This window comes from Caretta caretta, chromosome 24, assembly GCF_965140235.1.
Source record: "Caretta caretta isolate rCarCar2 chromosome 24, rCarCar1.hap1, whole genome shotgun sequence".
In the NCBI taxonomy this organism is placed as follows: domain Eukaryota; kingdom Metazoa; phylum Chordata; order Testudines; family Cheloniidae; genus Caretta; species Caretta caretta.
The window spans coordinates 9,514,159-9,532,887 of record NC_134229.1 but is presented as its reverse complement, the minus strand read 5'-3'; positions in this window follow the sequence as shown (position 1 = coordinate 9,532,887).

Sequence of the window (18,729 nt, the reverse complement as noted above, 5' to 3'; positions counted from 1 at the left end):
AAAACAACCCAGTTTCACCTGCTTTAACAGCTCCATTGACTGCGCCTGCCTGGAGCAATTAACGACCTAAATCAATTAATGAAAATCCTCCCGGTCTGTGCCTGGCCTAGTTCCCTCGCTCGGTGCTTCCCGTTGCTGCCTGCGCCCCGTGCACAGAGTCCTGGCCACATCCTTCCCCGACATGATCAGATCAGCCTCTCCGTTAGCAGTGCCTCTCTTTGAGCCCCTCAAACAGCTGCGGGATGCCCCTGTCACAGGGGGATTCCCCAGCAATGCGGAAGGGCCCATCTGGGACCATGACGGGGGTACAGGGCTACCATTATCTGAGCCAGGGCCCAACTCACTCCCTGGCTGGTCCTAGGACCAGTGTGGGCCATAATGTGACCTCTGACCTCCACGCCCCCGCAAACCAACCCTGGCACACCCAAGGATCCAGCCCCACGTGTCTGCAGGAAAAACAAGGGCCCTTCCTTGTGGGAATGATGGGGCTGGAGATGATCCAGCCTCCACTCTCAGACCCACGGAGGTTCTTTCCTTGGATCCCACCGTGAATGGAGACTGGGCAGTTTCACACTTGTTTTTGTTCAGTTTCATCTCTAGCAGCCCAGGTCGGGGACCTTTGCTTTTTCCTCAGCTCCCTCTGTCCCCAATTCTCCATCAGGCTGGCGAGACGCGCCGGCATCGCGCCCTCGTGCCCCTCTGGTTTTCCAGCCTTGGCAGGTGTCAGAGCCCAGCTGCCGTGCCCCCTGCTAGACAGCTCGCTCTGCCTCTGAGATGGTCACTGGACTCCACCACGTACTTGTCTGGCTTCTGGTCTCCTCCTGCCAGGCTGCAAATGGGCTGGAGAGGGTCTGGTGCTTGTTAAGACTCTCAGGATCTGGCAGGTTCAGTGGTAATGCTCTTTCTTCTTCCTCACCGTGAGAGTGTGGGATCAAACCTGGGATATCAGGGCCTGGCTGTTCCCATGTCCTTTGGTGACGACCAGCCCAGGGATTCCTTGCTTTGTAGAGATGAGAGCAGCAGGCACTCTCCAAAGAGGGTGCAGCCTAATGCTTTTGGACCTGGGTCCTTGACTCCGTCCCCATGTGCTGCTGGGGTCCAGTGAAGTCAATGGAGCTCTAGGATGTGCTTGATATACCTAGAACAACCAGCAACTCGGCAGATGGGTTCTACGTGAATGTACCTAGAACATCCAGCAAGACGATAGGTGAGTTTTACATGGACATACAACACCCAGCAGAGTGGCAGGTAGGTTCTACCTGGATGTACCTAGAATATCGAGCAGTACGGCAAGGGGAGTCTACCTAGACATACCTAGAACACCCAACAGTACAGCAGGTGGGTTCTACCTGGATGCACCTAGAACATCCAGCAGGTACCTTCTACTGCATGATATCCAGCAACACAGCTGCACACTCCTTTGCCATCTTCGCAATCCATCCATTCCACAAGGACACTTGAATATTTCAATTCTCAGTTCACCCCTGGAACAGGGTAGATGGCTCATTGACTGGGAGGGGGCGAGTGGGCACCAAACTCCAGTCCAAGTCTCATTCCAGGCCTCCCATTAAAATCCCCTTTCCCTGAAATATTTTTCTGCCCCATTTATATTTTTATTGCCTAATCCATTTCATGGGGAAGGCAGCCCGGCTGCTGATGTAATATTACCAAGCACCAGGCGAGAAAGCACCAGCTAGAGCAAACGCATGAAAAATGTGGCCATTCCAGAGACGGCTGAGGTTGCAAGAAATCAACTGAGTAGGAAAAATTGGCCCATTAGAAAGTCTATTATCATACAGCCGGCTGGAGCAACCCAAATAATATTTTGCAAACAATTCTGCAAAGACACCGAGGTGTCAGGGAAACTAAGTGGCTTTCCCCACAGCAGGTAGGTCTCCGGGGACCAAGGAGACTGCATGGCTCAGGGGGTGGGAAGAGGATCCTTTCCCCTGAAAATCCTACAGACCCTTTCCCCTGCAAATTAGCATCGGGGAGCTTGTGCTGGGTCAGGATGCAGATCAGGCTCTAATTAGCCAGAGCAAGGGTGTTAACTGCAGTGTCTCTGGATCAGCCCGGAGGCCCATCCAGCCCAGTATCCCGGCTCTGACAGTGTCCTGCATCCCAGAGGAAGGGATAAGAACCCCCCAGAAGCAGACACGAGATAAATTGCCCCCTACAGGAGCTCTCATCCTGAGCCCGAACAGGCAGAGATCAGCTTCAGCTTCAGCCCTGAAGCCCAAGATTTTAATAGCCCTTCCAGAATTTGCATAATTGATTAATTCATAATCGTTTGTAGGACAGTAGCACCTAGAGGCCTCAGCCAAGATCCGGGCCCCATCGCTGTATGGACACAGAGCGAGAGCCAGGCCCTGCCCTGGAGAGCTCACCAACTGAGCAGACAAGACAGGCAAAGGGTGAGGAGGGAAACTGAGGCATAGAGCGGGGAAGGGACGTACCCAAGTTCGGTGGCAGAGCCCGGGATAGAACCCAGGAGTCCTGAGGGAGCTGGGTGAGTCTGGCCAGAGTTTCGAGTGCTCAACACCCAGCCACTGCCTCTGGGTTGAAATGATCACCTGCCTGAACTGGAGCTGAGCCCTTGGCAAATCGCCTCTAGCCACTCAGTTCCAGGAGTCCTGGTCTGTGACTGGTGACCCTAGGTGCTACCGTAATACACCTAATAAATAAAGTACAGCACCTGGCACAATCGGGGTCCTAGTTCATGGCTGGGGCTCCTAGGTGCTACCATAATACAGCTAATAAATGTACAGCACATGGCTCTTAATATGTTATGATGATGATCAATAAACTCCCCTTGCAGGAGGGATACAGGATTCTCCTTCATGTCCTATGCAAAAGGGCTGTGCAGTGCCTTCATTAAAACAGCTGCCCTGTGCTGCCCCAGAGGTGGCTGCATTTCAGTGGTGGGATAAAAGCAGTCTGGAAAGTGCTTTGGGATGACCTGTGCTGTTGTGTCATCAACTGACGGGGAAGGACACGGGGGATTTTTATCAATGACTACTGCCCTCTACAGGATGGGATCAGAACAGTTTAAGTCTGTGTCAGAGGCCCTATAGTGCTACTGGTTAGTAGGGATTCTCCTTTAGCTCAAAAAGAAAAGGAGGACTTGTGGCACCTTAGAGACTAACAAATTTATTTGAGCATAAGCTTTCGTGAGCCACAGCTCACAAAAGCTTATGCTCAAATAAATTTGTTAGTCTCTAAGGTGCCACAAGTACTCCTATTCTTTTTGCGGATACAGACTAACACGGCTGCTACTCTGAAACCTGTCCTTTAGCTCAGGTGTTGGAGTTAGAGCATTTGGAGCAGGGCAATGTGAGTTCTAGCCACACTGCTATTAATACCCAAGAGACCATGATCAGTAGCCTAATGACAAGCAAGTAGCCCCAGCTGGCCACAGATCTGTCAGAGGTGCATGAAAGCCAGGCAGAGGTGACCCTGCAGCTCTCCAGCTTGGCTTGTAACCCAGCTTACTGGTTCCCTGAGTCGTGCAGAAACCTGGCCCGAGCTCCAAGCCTGCTGGGAGCCCAGGATCCCAGTAAGTCCCGCACAGGGCAGGCAATTCCCAGTGGTCTCTGGGTGAGTCAGTCTCACGCCCCTGTCTGAGGATTCCCCAGCTGGAGGGGAAATGGGGCCCCGCTCTGAGCAGTTTCTGGCCCCAGAGAGGGCAAAGGGGAAACAGCTGGGGGGTTTCAGTGGGATCCAAAAGTGCCAAGACCACAGCCGGGGCTTTTATGATTATGAGAAAATCCCTTGCAGCGCGAGGTATTCATAGAAGCCAAGAGGCCTCTTGGGGCTAATCTAAGAAGGGGCTGCCCCCCACTCCAGCCCACGCCTGGCAGCTACTCCGAGCCACCCAGCCCTGCAGCTTTGACTCTGAAAGTCCCCCCTTCCGCCCACAGAGGATCCCGGCAACGAAGCCCGAGACAGAGTTATTAAAAAGGAAGGTAATTTCCTCCAAGTGATCGCACAGGTTGGCTGAATGCAAGAGCCCTAGAAGGTGGGGGGAGGGGGGAGAGCTGGGGAGCTGAGCAGGGAGATTGAGAGAGAGAGGGAGGGAGGGAGCTACAGAGACATTGAGGGAGAGGATTTGAGCTCCCTGGAGAACTGACCTCAACTCCCCAGGCCTCTTTCCTCCACCTTCACTCTGTCTGCAGATCGTACCCGTTATAATCAGAGCCAGGCGACCGGGGCACCCAGACATCCTGGTGGGTCATGGCTAAGTGCCACGCTGTCCGCAGATGAACAGCGAGCTGCCAACTGCCGAGGTCCCTCCTGAGTGCTTGGGAACTCTTCACACAAACAGGGGCATCAGACACAGGCCCTTGTCCACCTCCCACTTCCCACAGTTATGTTCTGCCTCCTAGAATCTCCCCCAAGGTTTCAGGCTTCCGGGCCCAAACTAGATAGCATTGCTGTGGGCGGCCAGACTACTACCTTAGTCCTCCCCAGAAGTGGTCGCATTTTGCTGGTAGGTGACGTGATCTCTCTATGTCCCGTTATAAGGGCGATGGGAGGTAATTGATACTTGCAAAGTGTTGTGAGATTCAAAGCTGATAAATGTGGGGGGGCGGGTATGGGGATAGACAGATGGGGTGTATGGAGATAGATAGAAGGGGAGTATGGGGATAGAGAGATGGGGCTGTATTCGGATAGATAGCTACATGGGGAGTTTATTGCGGTAGGTTGATTGAGCAAACCTTGGGCAAGATTTGCTGCAGAAGTGCACTGGTTTATTGTTATTTCGTTCCATGGGACCTGGCCAGGGTTCTGCTGGGCTGGCAGAGAGCAGCTGACTCCAGAGGCACCAGGCCCGGCTGTTGCCCCATGGAGAAGAAGCCGGCTCCCCTGCCAATTGCAAATAGAAAGCCTCCCCAAGCCCAGCATCCTTGGCCTTTGCATTTGCCCGAGTCAGCACTTTCCCTCCACGCACTGTGTGTATGTGATTTTTCTCAGCCTAAAAATACCGCTCTTCCCCAGTGCAGGCTCGGGCACAGCCCACCAGGTTGCTAATGAGAACGCGGGCTGGCAAGCAGCTGGAAATAGCGCTGTCCCCTGGGATCCCCCCGTCTCTCCCCCCGCCCCACCGGTTATGGAAATCTCACACCTCAGGGTATCAATGAATCAGCCTTGGAGGGAGGGAGGGCTCCCCCATGCAGAGCCCCTCGCAGGCCTGCTGCCCTCCCTGTGTGCACCAGCATAGCTGCCTGGAGCCAGTGGACTCAGAGATAGGAAATCACCTTGAATCCAGCGCAGCGAGGGCTACAAAGAGCTCGTTTCCCCGCTTCCCAGCGTGACGCTGCATCGGTTTCTCCTGGGACAGCATTTCCTGAACCGGTTCCTGCTCCCCAGATTCCTCAGCCCCGATGATCAAAGGGGCAAGACCTGGGGATTTTACTGCACCTAATGTGGGCTGGGCAAGAAGCTGGCCCCCGCCCAGGGTAAAGCGGGACTTGTACATTACCACATGGAATCATAGAATATCATAGAAACTCAGGGTTGAAAGGGATGTCAGGAGATATCTAGTCTAACCCCCACATCCCCCACCCACCCCGATCATCTGGATTGTGCAGACCACGGAGCTGGGGGATTCGTGCAGGCCCAGGCCCAAGCAAAGAGCCAGTTTAGCGGCACCTCAGAGCCACTGGCTCCCCGAGCAGAAACAGCCCCCGCAGCTCGGCTGAATGAGAATCGGGCCTTAAATCGCTGGTGCTGCTTTATCTCTGCATGCCCCACCCAGCTCTACTGCCCCCCTCGCTCTGTTCCACTGCCCCACCCCCCGCCCTGCTCCGCTGCCCCCACCGCTCGCCCTCCTCTCCTGTCCCTTGCAGGGGCCCGAGTGTTTCGGGTCCTTGGGAATGAGGTGGGGAGGTGGATACAGGGAGGAGCAAACCTGTGGCCAGGCCCCATGCAGCCCCACACTCCTGTACCCCATGCTTTGCCCCCTCTCAGCTATACCCTCCCACACACACACCCATGTATTGCTACCACTCAGCTACACTCACCCCCCACACACACCCACACTCACCCCATGCATTGCCCTCTCTCAGCTACACCCCCCACCCCCACCTGCATTGCCACCACTTGGCTATACTGTACACCCCCACCCCCCACACACACACACCATGCATTGCCCCTGCTTGGCTTCACCCCCCCCCCACATCCCGTGCATTGCCCCCGCTGAGTTACACCCCCCCACACACAACACACACAAGCTGGGCTGACGCACAAAATTAAACTGTCTCTAAACACCAGGCCTGATTCTGTTTTCTCCCTGCCCCCTCCTGCTGTCACTTACACTCGTGCAAAGCAAGCGTGCAATGCTGCCATGATGGTCGGCTGGTGCTTCGCACACTCGTTGCACTAGTGTTTTCATCGACTCACGGTCCCACCCTGGGTTTGCTCTCGGGAGAGGCTGCTTGTGCCTCTTTCCAGCTATTACAGAAGCTGTTGCCAAGGCAGGTGCTTCCTTTCGCTGCCGGCCCGTCGCAGCCGCAGTGTTAAGCCCCGGCATTGATGGATGATCCTAATTCATAGGATCTGGCAGGGACAGTCTAGGTGTATTTGGTCCTGTCTCAGTGCCAGGGGCTGGACGTGGTGACCTCCCAAGGGCCCTTCCAGCCTGACATCTCTGTGATTTTATGTTCCTGCACAAATCACCCACAACCGGGAACCTGGCATCAGCACCCCCCTGAGAACTAGCCGCTTCGCTCTCTCCTAGGGAAGGGTGATTCAGGGGACAGCCTTCCCACAAGCCCAGGGTGGAGAACGGAGAGGGTCTTCCTGTGAAGATTGGAGGTGGGGGCAGATTGTCTAAAGAGGTTGGATTCTTTGGAAAACCTGGCGCTTCGTTTCCCACTGCCGGGCGCTGGGCACTCTGGGAAATCTGGCCCGTAATGGGGTCCCATTGTGGGTGCTGGGCATTTGGGGTCCTGGTCCTACACGCCTGGGACAACATTTGCCACTCAGCAGAGGGGCTGCGGCTACTCCTGGTGACTGGGCAGAGCCCCTCCCGCCTACCATCACCGGCACAGGTTCCCATCTCGCTAGTTTCACCCCACGGACTTGGGCAGAGAGCCCTACTCCTGATTGCCCCAGCCTGGGGGAGAGGAGAGGCGTATGCAGGACCCATAGGGGGAAAACACTACAGCTAGGAACTGCCTGGAGGAAACCAGAGTAAGCGGGACATCATCAAGGGCGGAGTCTCCTGTGGATGCAGCGCCCAGTCCTGGGGCATCTGAGCCCGTCAATGGATTTAGCTCCATGATACTCAGTCCTCGGTGATTCGGGAGCCAGATTCGTGATCGGCATTACCCCACAGAGCCACGGGAGTGGGCATTCCTGGTTTCCTTTGCTATTTATATAGAGAGATTATTCTCACAGCAAAATGGCTGAGCAAGTATTCTCCAGTTGGTTGCTAGCATAGTAAACGCCCTGATTGGTTAATAACTTAGACCGGTTAATCGTTAACTCACCCGGCATTTTAACATCACGTGCTGCAAAGAGCCGAATTAACGAGCCACTTGCGGCTCCCAAGCCTCAGTCTGAGCATCACTGATGTGGCTTCACTGGGAGCAGGGCTGTTATCCCTGTGGTGCAGGCAGGGAAACTGAGGCACGGAGCAGCTACCAGACATGCCCAAGGTCACGCAGGGTGGCTGTGGCAGAGGAAGGACTGGGACCCAGATTGCCCACTAACACCCCAACCACATGGCCACCCTTCCTCTGACTGGCCGCAGGGAGGACGACAGGGAGGTAAGTGACCAGACAGACCCACTGGCTTCTACTAACACAATCGTGGGCGACAAGAAGACAAGGGGGCAGCCTGCCTGCTAAGTGCCCTGCTTCTCAGCTTGCCAGAAGCTGCCTCAATGTTGAGCCCCCTGCAGTGGGACATGATGAGGCCCCATCAGTCATGACCTCAGCCCTCAGGACAGGGTTATGGGGATTAGCAGCAGTTTGTCACCTAATAGGATAAAAAAGCTGGAAGGGAAGGAGACACTTAAAGAGACGAGTTTGGGAGCAGGGGATAGGAGGCAGCAAGAGGCACAGAGCCCAGCTGTTACCCAGCACCGATGGGAGCTTATCACTGTGCCCAGACAGTCACCCAGCACCATGGGGAGCCGATCGCTGTGCCCAGACAGTCACCCAGCGCCACGGGGAGCTGATCGCTGTGCCCAGATACCCCGGGTCGCGAGGAGCCGATCGCTGTGCCCAGACAGTCACCCAGCACCATGGGGAGCCAATCGCTGTGCCCAGACAGTCACCCAGCGTTGTGGGGAGCCGATCGCTGTGCCTGGACGGTCACCCAGCGCCGCGAGGAGCTGATCGCTGTGCCCAGTTACCCAGCGCCGCGGGAAGCCGATCGCTGTGCCCAGACAGTCACCCAGCATTGTGGGTAGCCGATCGCTGTGCCCGGATGGTCACCCAGCGTGACGAGGAGCCGATCGCTGTGCCTGGATGGTCACCCAGTGCCATGGGGAGCTGATCGCTGTGCCCAGTTACCCAGCGCCGCGGGGAGCCGATCGCTGTGCCCAGACAGTAACCTAGCGCCATGGGGAGCTGATCGCTGTGCCCAGACGGTCACCCAGCGCCATGGGGAGCTGATCACTGTGCCCAGTTACCCAGCGCTGTGGGGAGCCGACCCCCATTCACCCCACAGGAAGACACTGCTGATGCCCAGCAGGTCAGTCCTAGCACCGTCCACTCACCCATCTCCAAGTACTTAGCAAAGAGATAATGAACCCCCCACCCCCAACCCACAGGGGCGCTTGCATGTTATACAGCCTGAGGGGCTTGCTCAGGGTAGGGGTGCATCTGGCAGCAGAACCCAGGAGTCCTGATACTCAGCACCCCCACCCCGCTCCAGCCATTAGACCCCACTCCCCTCCCGCAGCTGGGAACGGAACCCAGGTGCCCCGACACCCCGTGCCCCCTGCTCTCGAGGCCACCTCCCACTGTAACCTAGCCAACACCGGGCTCGGCCTGCCCCCCGTACGGCACTCGAACCGTCAGAACCTGCAACTTCAGCATGGCAGCGCCAGGCCCTGGGCGGGAGGGTCCCAAGGCCCCCGCCCCCCCCACCGCCGCGGGGTCCACGGCTAGTCACCGCACGGGGCCAGCGAGGGGGAAGCTGTGGCAGTGAAGGCTCCAGGTCCCTTTCAAGGTAAATCGGTGGCATCTCCCTGGGCACTGCCCGGAAGCAGGAACCTTGGCACCATGAAACCCTGGAATCCCTGTCTCTGGAAACAGCCCAGCCCTCTGCCCCTCCTGCCAGGGATGGCAGAGCACTGTACAAACACTGCCTCGCCCACTCCCACCCCAGAGCAGGGGGGGCTGTGCCCCTCATTTCACCCTTCAGGGAAAAGACACCCAGAGAGCTTCCTGAGGTGAGCCCCAGAAAACCCCAGCACCCTGACTCCCCGATCTCCCTCCTGGAGCTCCAGGGTCCTGCCCCTGATCCCCCGAGCTACACTCCAGGCAACAGGCCTGCTGCGGGGCGCAGCTCATCCGGGGCCTGCTGGCTTCTGGGGAACGTTACACACACAGGGAGAGACACCAAGCAGCCAGGCAGAGTCGCTGTCAGCCGCAGCCAGCCCCCGTTCAGTGCTTTAATGTCTCCCTGCGTGCGTCTTGGCTCTTCGATCCGCAGTGGAGAGATGATGTGCTCACTGCTGTCAAAGCCCCCATTAAAAGGTCTCCTGGGGCAGGATTTAGCCTGCCCGGGGCAGCGGGTAGGGGGCAGCCATTAACCTTTCCCCCAGGCCTGGGGAAAGGGGAGTTGAGGGCATGATCCCACTGCACACACCCACCTTCTGAGCCAGCCACCTGCTCCCATCACTTCCCCTAGGGAAGGGGTGTGAATCGGGCAGGGAAAGGTGAGGGGGGACACCTAGCGGCCACCTGTGTACTGGTGCCAGGAGAGCTGTGGTTGGAACTAGAAGCAGCCAGCTGATTCCTTGGGGTTGGGTCAGTCTGGTGCCTGGGGTATACAGATGGGCCCATGCCCAGCCACCTGCCCTGCCTCATTAACAGGGCACTTGGCATGGACTGATAGGATGGTCTAATGGTTAGAGCGGAGGTGGGTGGGGCCCTGGGTTTCAGGACTCCTGGGTTCTATTTCCCTCTCTGGGAGGAAAGTGGAGTCAAATGGTTAGAATGGAGGCGAGGGCTGGGCATCAGGACTCCTGGGTTCTATCCTCAGCTCTGGGAGGGGAGCGGGGGCTAGGGGATAGAGCAGGGTGAGACCTGGAGCCTAGGCTCCCAGATTCTATGAGACTTTGGGGCACGTCCTTTCCCCTCCCGATGCCTCAGTTTCCCACGCTGCCCAGGGGAGGATGACAACCCTGCTGGGGCATGTGCCCAAGGCAGTGGCAGGGTTGCCTCGGTGATCGTTATGCCCCCCACCCCCGCTCACTGGCCAATCAGAGGGGTTAGCGGCGTGGCCGAGCCCACTCGACTGGCTCCTGAGACCCAAGTACCCTTCATCCCCCTGCTTTATCCCATCCCCTCCCCCCCCTTTGCATTAAAGTAACGAGGGCAACTCCAGCTGGAGCCCTCAGCCTGTGAGCAGGTTAACAGACTGGCCAGCGAGAGGGTCGCCGGCCCCTTGCTGGAGTCTTTGCCCCCCTGCACGTGGTCCAGGTGGGGCTGATCTGCAGGGAGTGCTGAGGAATGGGATGGGGAGCCCACCCCTATCCCTGGCTGAACAGCTGGGACCGGTGCAGCTAACACACAATCCTGCTTTGGCCCAGCTGGGAGCCAATTCCCCTGCGGGAGGCTGGTCCCAGCTGGAAGATAGAGTCACCTCCCCCGGCTGGGCCCATCTCTGCCGGGAGCCGAGCCCCCTGCCTGGGTCAGTAGGAGCCAGAAGATCTTCCCCGACTGGTGGGAGCCATGCAGAGCCACCACCCTCTACCTGCCTGGACCATGCCCTTTGCCGGACCCCCAGTGGGCGTCCCCTTCCCCCACATACACACCCCAGACTCACGCTGCACCCAACCCAGCCACTCTGCCCACCGCGAGTGGGAAGCCCGGCTCCAGCCAGCCCCCCTTTCTGGGGAACCCCACCTTCTCCCTGCTGGTCAGTCCCCCTGCCACCACCACTCCTGTGAGGGAGGGCGGGCACCACCTCAGTCCACTCCCCCGCCACGAGGTCAGATCCACCCCAGGGTCAGCTCTCTGCAACAGGACAGGGTCTCTCGAGAGACCTTTCCCACCCCCCCCCGGCCCATTGCTGGGGGAGTGGGGGAGGGGAGGACCCACCCTGAGAGAGGACTGCGACCCGAAACAAAGCCCCATGGGAGATCAGGACATGGCGTCCTGACATGGGGTCGCCCCATAACTCAACCCCAGCCCATGGCAACACGCCCTCAGCCCCTGACGCAGCGGGGGGGAGCCCACGACAGCCCCACCCCCCGAGCCCTCGCCCGCCAGGAGACGCTTCCCATCCTACGTGCCGGGGGGTGCTGTAGCCGAGGCTTTGCCCATCCCTGATCAGAGCCAAAGTTTGGGTCAAAGGCAGCTCAGAGAAGGCCCCCACCACCCCGACCGTGGTGACTGTGTCTGATCCTCCATCTCAGCTCTGGCCCGAAGGCTGCCGCTCCCGGCTGTGCCGTATTTGGGAGCTTTGGGCTCAGCGGCCTGTCTCCGATTCCCCCGCTTCTGCCACTGGCTGGGCCAGCAGAGCCCGCAAGCACCCACAGTCACCTGCAGCTCGGGGAGGGCTCCGTCAATGACGGGAAACCCAGGGGCCTGTGATGTTCAGGGGGAGTTCGAAGCTCACGCCTCTCTCCCCGCTGGCTACTGTTATGGCGTCAGCTGGGCGAATGCCATGGGGTAGCCGGGGTGGGCAGATGTGGCTGGCCAGAGCGCAGCGCTGCAGCGGGCCAGTTTCTCCATCCCAAATGCAGGGGGCTCGGCCAGGGTTCCCTCTAATTTTGTATGTCCGTGTGTGGAATGAATTTTGTTAACGTGACCCAATATGGAGGCGACATAGCAAAATTCATGGGATGGGGTGGGGCCAAGGGGTTCGGGAGGGGGCTCAGGGCTGGGGCAGAGGGTTGGGGTTTGGGGGGATCAGGGCTCTGGCTGGGGATGCAGGTTCTGGGGTGGGACTAGGGATGAGGGGTTCGGGAGGGGGGCTCAGGGCTGGGGCAGAGGGTTAGGTGCGGGGGTAAGGGCTCTGGCTGGGGGTGCAGGCTCTGGGGTGGGGCTAGGGATGAGGGATTCAGGAGGGGGCTCAGGGCTGGAGCAGAGGGTTGGGTGCAGGGGGAGAGGGCTCTGGCTGGGGGTGCAGGCTCTGGGGTGGGGCTAGGGTTGAGGGGTTCAAGATGCAGGGGGGACTCAGGGCTGGGGCAGAGGGTTAGGGTACGGGGGGCTGCGGGCTGTGGGGTGGGGCTGGGTATGAGGGTTTTGGGGGTGCAGGCTTCCCAGAAGCTGCAGTGGGAAGAGAGGACTCCCCCAGCCCTCTCTCACCACAGCAGCTTGGGGCAGAGGGGAGAGGCGCTTTTCCCCAGCTTCAGCAGCTCCGGCGGGGCAGGGCCGAGGGCGGGGCTCCTCTCCCCCGGCCGTGGCAAGTCTGGGGCAGGTCCGTGCTGGGGCCAGTGGAGAGGCTTCCCTCCCCACCGCAGCCCTGAGCCCCTGTGTGAGTCTTAATAGACAGCTGTGCAGCCATGCAGCTTAGCGGGAATTTAGGCTTAGACCAGCCCTGATCAAACCCAGCTTAACCCTTTCTTCCCAGGGGCTGTTCAAGAGGGTGGCCTGGACTTTGGCTCCCAGATCATCTTGCCACTTATGCGGCCGGGTGTGCGGCCATCCACCTGTTCATTGACCACGGCGGGCGTGTGGCAGCTCTCCATGCGGGCAAGGCCAGGCCTGCAGTGAGGTGGGCGACTGCACTAGATTGGCCAGTGGTCTGCCCCACTAGGGCTGGGTTTGGGGGGATGCAGGGCTGGGTGGGCCGTTGCTCTGAGCGGTTCTCTCGCGACCTACGGCTGCATGGCTCTCGTGCTGTGACTGCACAGCCAGCCCTGGTCGCTGCTGAGATCTGAGCCCTTAGCCAGGAGCCCAGCTACCCCCAGGGACGTGGGCATGTCTCGCAGGGCTGCCCTGAGCTTGGGGCAGGGCAGGGATGGGTTATCCGCATTTGGCCTCCCGTAGCAGCCCATGGGGCCAGGGCTAACCTGGTGCTACTCTGACACCTGCTGGCCACATGGAGCCACAGCAGCTCTCTGCACGGGTAATGGCTTGAGGGTGTCTTCATTAACCAGCCCTTCAGCTGCACTTCCTCCCCCCTGGCTCTCCTCAGCCTGACTGGAGTGAGCCCTTTTATAGTATCAGAAGGGTCATAATTAGAGTCAGGTGTTCACATTACCTTAATGGCCTCACCTGACTCTTTGCAGGTTAATTGGAGTCAGGTGCTGCCTGGAAGGCAGCATAACCACAGCCGTCTGCAGGGCGGGTATGACGAAGCAATGCAACACTAGCCCAGAGAGACACTGCCCTGGGTGTCACAGAGCCCCAGTAAAACAGGAACAATGAGCGAAGCAGGGAGGAGCATGGAGACAACATGGGCATCTAGTGGGGGAGTGGTGTCTAATGGTTAGAGCTATCCAAGGAACTATCCAAGGGTCTTGCAAACTAGGACTCCAGGGTGCTAGTCCCAGATTCTGGGAGGGGAAGAGGACCTGGTGCTTAGAGCAGGGGGCTGGGAGGCAGGACTCCAGGGTTCCATGGGCAGTCGGGGATGGGGAGGACTGTCGGAGTCGCTCCTGTAACCCAGCTGAAAAGGAGAAGTCCTCTCTTGCAAAACACTTCCCCTGGCGGATAACCAGAATAGACAGACATTGGCTAACCTGGACGGGTGGAAAGAACAAGTGACAGCCTCTCTAACGCCTCGGCAGTTCCTGGTAAAGGTGACCGTCAAGTAATGACAGGTTCCTATTGGATCAGTGGCTAAATGACCCTCATTAGCTCTCCCACTGATTGGGCTACATGGGGCATATGGCACTGCGGATCTGGCCCGTGTGTATGTCCTGCTTCGTCAGTTACCCAGAGCCCTGGGTTCGATTGTTCTCTACCATGTGTTTTCTAGAGCTTTGTCCAGCCTCAAGCAGTGGACAATTCCCTAACCTTCCCCCTGGGGGGCTGGTCCAGGCCCCTCACTGCTCGGCAAAGCTGGGCAATCTCCTCTAAGAAGGCTTTGCTTCCCTTCAGCCTGCAGTAACACCAGCCTCTGCTGCAATCCTATGGCAGGCTGAAGTGATGCCCGCCTCTCGCACATGGGCTAGGGTTAGAGAGAATGTAAGAACGGCCAACACTGGGTCAGCCCTATGGCCCACCTAGCCTGGGATCCTGTCTCTGATGCTGGCCAAGTGCCAGATGCTTCCCAGGGAATGAACAGAACAGCACAATTATTGAGTGATCCATCCCCTGTTGTTCTGTCCAAGCTTCTGTCAGAGGCTTAGGGACACTCAGAGCCTCGGGTTGCGTCCCTGACCATCTTGGCTAATAGACGTATACTCAATAGAATCATAGAATATCAGGGTTGGAAGGGACCTCAGGAGGTCATCTAGTCCAATCCCCTTGTCAAAGCAGGACCAATCCCCAACTAAATCACAACTCCGTGAACTTATCTAATTCTTTTTTGAACCCGGTTATACTTTTGGCCTTCACAACATCCCCTGGCAAGGAGTTCCCCAAGTTGACTGTGCATTGTGTGAAGAAGTACTTCCTTATGTTTGTTTTCAACCTGCTGCCTGTTAATTTCATTGGGTGAGCCTTGGTTCGTGTATTATGTGAAGGGATAAATAACACGTCCCTAGTCACTTTCTCCGCACCGGTCATGATTTTATAGACCTAGCTCACATCCCCCCATAGTCGTCTCTTTTCTAAGATGAACAATCCCTGTCTTTTTAATCTCCCTTCATACAGAAGCTGTTCCATCTCCCTAATCATTTTTGTTGCCCTTCTCTGCAATTTTTCCAATTCTAATATATCTTTTCTGCAATGGGGTGACTGGAACGGCACACAGCATTCACGGTGTGAGCGTAGCCTGGATTTATAGAGTGGCATTATGATATTATCTGTCCTATTATCTATCCCTTTCCTAATGGTTCCTAACATTCAGTTCGCTTTTCGGACTGCCACTGCACATTGAGCGGATATTTTCAGGGAACTATCCAAGATCTCTTTCTTGCGTGGTGACAGCTAACTTAGGCACCATCAGTTTGTATGTCGAGTTGGGATTCTGTTTTCCAATGTGCATTACTTTGCATTTATCAATATGGAATTTCATCTGCCATTTTGTTGTCCAGTTTTGTGAGATCCCTTTGTAAGTCTTCACAGTCAGCTATGGACGTTACTATCTTGAGTAATTTTATATCATCTGTAAATTTTGCCACCTCACTGGTTACCCCTTTTTCCAGATAATTTATGAAGATATTGAATAAGACTGGTCCCAGTACAGATCCCTGGAGGACACCACTATTTACCTCTCTGCATTCTGAAAACTGACCATTTATTCCTACCCTTTGTTTCCTATCTTTTAACCTGTAGGCTGTTACTGATCCATGAGAGGACCTTCCCTCTTATCCCATGGCTGCTTACTTTTCTTAATAGCCTTTGGTGAGGAAGCTTGTCAAAAGCTTTCCGAAAGTTCAGGTACACTATCTCCACTGGATCACCATTGTCCACATGTTCGCTGACACCATCAAAAAATTCTAATAGATTGGTGAGCATGATTTCCCTTTACAAAAGCCGCATTGACTCTTCCCCAACCTATCTTATCAATGTGTCTGATCAGTCTGTTCTTTATTACAGTTTCAACCAATTTGCCCAGTACTGAAGTTAGGTTTACCATCCTGTATTTGCCAGGATCACCTCTGGAGCCCTTTTTAAAAATCGGCATCACATTAGTGATCCTCCAGCCATCTGGCACAGAGGCTGATTTAAGCAATAGGGTACATACCACAGTTAGGAATTCTGCAATGTCATACGTGAGTTCCTTCAGAACTCTTGGGTGTTACCATCTGGTCCTGGTGACTTCTTACTGTTCAATTTATCGATTCGTTCCAAAACCTCCTCTACTGACACCTCAATCTGGGACAGATCTCTCATCTAAAAAGAATGGCTCAGGTGAGGGAATCTCCCTCACATCCTCTGCCGTGAAGACTGATGCAAAGAATTAATTTCGCTTCTCTGCACTGGCCTTTTCTTCCTTGAGTGCTCCTTTGGCACCTCGATCGTCCAGCAGCTCCACTGCTTGGTTGGCTGGCTTCCTGCTTCTGAGATACTTAAACAAAAATTGATGTTAGTGTTTGTGTCCTCAGCCAGAAGGTCTTCAGAGTCTTTCTTGGCCTGCCTTATTGGACTGTCGCACTTGACTTGCCAGAGTTTTGGCTGCTTTCTAGTTTCCTCACTAGGATCTGACTTCCATTTTTAAAGGGTGCCTTTATGCCTCCAACCAGCTCATTTCCTCTGCTGTTTAGCCATGGTGGCATTTTTGTCTGTCTGGTCTGTCTAGACGGTCAGTTCTCTAGGGCAAGGCCTCTCTCTCATGCAGTGCCTGTGCAGCACCCTGGCGTGATGGGGCCCCGATTTCAGTTGGGGCCTCCAGACCCCACTGTCATAGAAGTTAATAATAAACAGAGCAGAGACCGGGCAGTCAAGACTCCTGAATCATCCCTGACTCCTCTCTGTGACTAGTTCATAGCCCTGCCCCATGGCCCAGTGGCGAAGGGGGGCCGAGGCTCTGAGGTCCCTCCACATGAGATGCAGAAGTGCTGAGTTCTGTTCTTAGCCTCTTGCCCATCTCCAGAGGAACCACAAGTTTCTCTTCCTGCTTTGAGGCTCAAAGGCAGTTGCCTGCTCCCTGCCAGCAGGGGTGGGCAGCCAGCGAGCTGAACAAGGCAAAGAAACGTTAAACCTCTCCAGCCAATCGCCTCCTCAGGCCACTGACTGGGGCACTGACCCACAGCATCCCCCCAGGATAGCCTGAACGCCCTTTGGGCTGCCTTTGCAAGCATGGTCCCCTGGCAGTGCCAGGGGCAGGACTCTTCCCTCAGCTGTGGAGGGTGCTGGCCCGGCAGAGACTAGAAAACTCTTTCCCCCTTCCCCAGATGCCTTCAGATGTAGCCACAGCGACCACGGCCCAGACTGTCGATGGCCCTCCCTGGCTGAGTGTGTGAAACCGAGTCTGCGTGGATGGGAGTATGTGCGGAAGTGGGGGCATGGATGCTTATGCACATGATGATGCGGATGTAACAATCCATAGCTCCTAGATAGCACAGTTCCCTAGTAGATCTCAAAGCGCTTCCCACTCCTGTATGTATGTAGCCTCAAAACACTGCCATGGACAGATGGGGAAACTGAGACACAGAGTGACTCCATGGCCTGCCTCTGTTCCATTTGGGGGGGAGGGATAGCTCAGTGGTTTGAGCATTGGCCTGCTAAACCCAGGGTTCTGAGTTCAATCCTTGAGGGGGCCATTTAGGGATCTGGGGCAAACATCAGGGACTGGTCCTGCTTTGAGCAGGGGGTTGGACTAGATGACCTCCTGAGGTCCCTTCCAACTCTGATATTCTATGATTCATTGCCTTGGCTTCCACTCCTCACAAACATCCCTCCTCTGGCCAGAGATGGCACTGGTGTGTGAGCACAAGAAAGCTCCCGCTAACCTGCTCCATGACAACCTTCTTCACCCACCTGGAGTCCCACCAACCATTCTGGGTGGCTGGAGAAGCTCTCCGTTCACCCAGCTTCCAAGAAGAAGACACCTGGCGGATGCAGCAGGCTGGCTCTGATGTAAAGAACAAGCACCTCTCAGATGATCCTGTGACGCTATGCCCCATATTCTTCATAGTAATGTTATTGTGATATGAGTATGGCATAATTATGGTGTGTTTTGTGCAAGATAAGGCATGTAAAGATATCACTGAAAAGGAGATGCTTGGAAACACCTAAGGAACAAGGACTGAACTGGCAGGAAGGGCTGGATCCAGGTTAGAGGGATTTCTAGCCTGTGAAAGGAATACCTGGGGTTTTAAGCTACAAGCAAGTGCAGCTTGCCCTTTAAGAGCCTGCAGCCGGTTTAAATCATCATTTAGGGTGAGAATTTGCTACTCATATCCAATCTCTTTAGTCTATTGAGCTTAGATTGCTTTTTTGTTTATTTGCTAGGTAACCTGCTTTGATGGTTTGCTGTCCCTTATAATCATTTAAAATCTGTCTTTTGTAGTTCATAATTTTGTTTTTGCTTTATCACAAACCAGTTATAACTTGGGGTAAAAAGCGGTTGTATATTTCCTCTCCACATTGAGGGAGGGGGCGAATTTCATGAGCTTACACTGTACAGTGTGGGTATGTGTGTGTGTGTGTGTTTGGGGCTGCGGCTCTGGGTCTGTTTGTGTGACTGCGCAGGCGTGCGTGTATGTTCACGTGTGCACGCATGTGACAGTGTAGGCCAGGCTCACTGATGTCAGTGGAGCTGAGACGATCTACACCCGCTGGAGCTTTGGCCCCTTCAGTGTGTGAGTGAGGGTAGACACGTGTGCGTGCGCATGTGTCATGTGTACATTGAGATGGGTGTGGGTGAGTGGGTACATGCGTGGGGGGTTGTATGCGTGTGTACACGTGGGATGGGTGAGTTCACGTGTGTTTGGGGGTTTGTTATTGGTGTGTTCATGTGCGCTTGTGCTTTGGGGTGAATCCA